Below are 3,166 nucleotides of genomic sequence, written 5' to 3'. Positions count from 1 at the left end.
GTCTTAAATGCAAGCAATTTTACCTTACGGATCAGAGTGGATTTCACGTGATCATTTCCTGACATTTTATTCGAACAACTGTGCCATCAAAGAGGCATTCGTACGTATACGGGGAGCTCGTAAGATCAGTTCAGGCTGATTTCTGACCAGCTCTGCCCTGGGTTCAAGGGTGTCTAACCTACCACAGTGTCCTTTCCTCTTTTCTGGAGGACAAGCAGTGTGTGCACCCCACCGGGCACCCCAGAGCACACCTAATCCGGCAGCGGCTGAAACGCAGCCAAACACCGCAGGATCAGGATGTTTTGAGTTGAGGTAAGGGATGGGGTTTATGGGAAAATCCGAACAGAACTGTGTTTATATACACATTTTTAATCTGCATCTTTAAAAAGAATAAATTAAGAATCTCAAAATCAACATCAGATGTCGTGTGATGACTTCAACACAACAAATAACCTCTTAAAACAAAATATTTTGAAATCTAGTTCCTCCTTCGCTCACCTGCTGTTGCTGTGGTTCAAGGGGCCAGGGTTTCCACTGTGACAGTTCCTAAAAACCAAAAGCAACACGGAGAAAAATGCTTTGGTCCTACTAGTGTCCCCGGCAATAAAGGAACAGCAAATTGGTAAAGGTAACTAGTAAGCTGTGGAGAAATGTAGGTTTTGGTATCAGAATCATTTTAACTTCCCTTTGTTAGGAAATAATCAATTTCATTTTTTATTTATTTTTCTTTTTTCTTTTCTTTTTAAACATTAAGGTTATTGCAGTAACATTGGTTAATACAATTATATAATTTTCAGGTGTCCATTATAACTTCATATCTGTATATTCTATTGTGTGTTCACCACCCAAAGTTCAGTTTCCTTCAGCAACCATGTATTTGATCCCCTTTACCCACTTCTCCCTCCCCCATCACCCTATATTTGACCCCTTTACCCCGTCTGCCTCTCCCTTCCTCCCCCTTCCCCTACCCTCTGGTAACCACTAGTCTGTTGTCCATGCCCATGAGTCTCTGCTTGTTTGTCCTGTTTGTTTCTTGCTTTTAGGTTTATATCCCACATATAAGTGATTTCATGTGGTTTTTAGCTTTTTCTGTCTGGTTTATTTCGCTTAGTATGATTGGAAATAATGATTTTGAAATATTAGTTCACGGATTTAAAAGCAAAACAAGACCAGGCTATTTTTTTATGAAGGATAATAAAAAAGAAAACTGCCCAGTTTTTTTTTTTTCTTTTTCAGGCAACGTCTCTCCCTGCCCTCATTTCTCTACAAAATCTTTGACTGACGTAAAGGCACATGCTATTATATCTTGTTCATGTACCACATCTGGTATGGGATTTATAACACGGGGTTCCCAAGCCTGTCTAACATGTCATGCTGGCCGTTCAGTTTTAAATAGGAAGGTGTGAACTATCTCAAAGTTACTAAAACATTCAGATGAGGAAGCAAAAGCAGGAAGGTCCAGGTTCCTGGGGCTATTGAAACTACAAATATGGGCCCGAATATGACATTTCTGACCTCGGGTCAGATTCAGAGCTACAAGCGGCAGAATAATGTGTGCTAGATCTGACAACTCACCCTTTCATCCAACATTGCTGAAATGAAATACCGCTGCCATCCCTCATCCTAAGGAAAGCCAACACGCACAATTTGGGGCTTATAGAAAGGGTACCACCTACTTCATTATGTCCTATTTCCAAACTGCAGACTGTTATGGGCTTAGTTTAATGATTACATTTAATTTTACTCAGGCCTTCATTAGGGGTCAAGAGCAATTCAATTAAAATAAACTTCCAATAAGCACATACTAGATACCAGACCGCCCGTCCGCCCGTCTGTCCGTCCGTCCATCCATCCATCCATCCATCTATCCATCAATTCAAATATTTATTGAGCATGCATTAAACACCGTGCTGGGTAGTGGGGATACAAGAGCAACGTGGTCTTGAGAACTCTACAGTCCAATGACCACTGAGCCCCGCCAGCTAACGCATGGGTCCATCTTACTTAGAGCTAATCTAAATCTCCAGTCTACTTAAGCTCCCACGAGCTTCCCTCCTTCTATCAGATGACCCTCAGTTCTTGGTTTACTGAGTTTCAGTATAAAGTATTATCTAAACTCTGAACCTTCAAATACTTCAGTGTAGATAACCATCTTTTCTCCTCTTTTGTGTTAAAGAGAAAAATCCCTCTAAAACGAACTTTCCCACAGTGCTCCTGGTTCTGTTCTTTGTGTTCTTCAGACTGTTCTCCATCAAGTTTTGTTTGTCTTTCTTCCATCTTTAACCTTTATCTCTTTCTACAGTTTTTCCTGCTGCGTAGAAATATAAAGAGGTCTACCCCCGTCTGCATTTATTACTCCCTTTCTACTCTTCCCCGATACTGCGGTGAGAATCCTGTCCTTGACACCAATACTTTCACTTTGCCCCCTAATCTGGTTTCTCAGTTGCCATGTTACTAAAGCTTTTCTAAAACCAGTAATGGTCCCCCGGTCCTTTTAATCCAATGGTCTCTTCTGTCTTGTTGCTCTTGAATCCATCAACTGATATCGTTTATTACCATCCTTTAAATGTTTCGATTTTCACAAATCTGCACTGTGTTTGAGCCCGTTTTCTCCGATTTTGCCTCTGTACATCTTCCCGATGTCTAGTCTTACTCTCTAAATGGAGTCCTACGAAGCAGCAGTTTTCAACTTTTTTCCTGCAATGACAAGTAATGGTCACTCGAAGGACCATTGTTTTTGATCCCCTGTTTTGGGTCACAGGATTGCTCGGATTATCAGCTTCAGTGTGCCTGGGCCGTGTTTGCCTGCAGAGAAGTCCGGCCCTGTCTACCAGCCCCGTGAGTCTTAGAGCCAGGCCTGGCTCCCCAGACTCTCTCTCCCCCCTCATTCAGGGGTTGGAGTTGATCTCTTGGACCCTCTGTCTCAGGCAGCTAGTAATTCACACCCCAACATCTGGGTTTAGGTCAAGAGTCTTAGGCCTAATCAAGTTCACAAGCTATATACTGGGGTATCGGGCCTGTGCCAAGTTAATAATAAAATAATATTTCAATTCTTAGATGCTTATATATATTTTTTCACCCTTCGGAACCTCCTAGAGAAGGAAATCTGAGACTTAAAAGAGCACTGGCACACGCCTGGGCCTCAGGCCATAATGTCATCTTTTTT

The 3,166-nt window shown here is 41.9% G+C and overlaps 1 long non-coding RNA gene across 2 annotated transcripts in view; it reads right to left on the bottom strand.

Annotated features, from left to right (window-relative positions):
- Positions 1-3,166, bottom strand: part of LOC111744687 — a 43,471-nt gene that overhangs the window by 15,474 nt on the left and 24,831 nt on the right. The window contains exon 2 of one of the 2 annotated variants that reach the window (XR_002782277.1): positions 499-546. The exons of the other annotated variant lie outside the window; for it this stretch is intronic. This is a non-coding gene — a long non-coding RNA (uncharacterized LOC111744687). The remainder of the gene's footprint in view (positions 1-498; positions 547-3,166) is intronic. 2 annotated transcript variants of the gene reach the window in all.

The sequence above is a fragment of the Pteropus vampyrus genome, unplaced genomic scaffold (assembly GCF_000151845.1).
Source record: "Pteropus vampyrus isolate Shadow unplaced genomic scaffold, Pvam_2.0 Scaffold6, whole genome shotgun sequence".
Lineage (NCBI taxonomy): Eukaryota > Metazoa > Chordata > Mammalia > Chiroptera > Pteropodidae > Pteropus > Pteropus vampyrus.
This window is presented reverse-complemented; position numbering and strand designations above follow the sequence as displayed.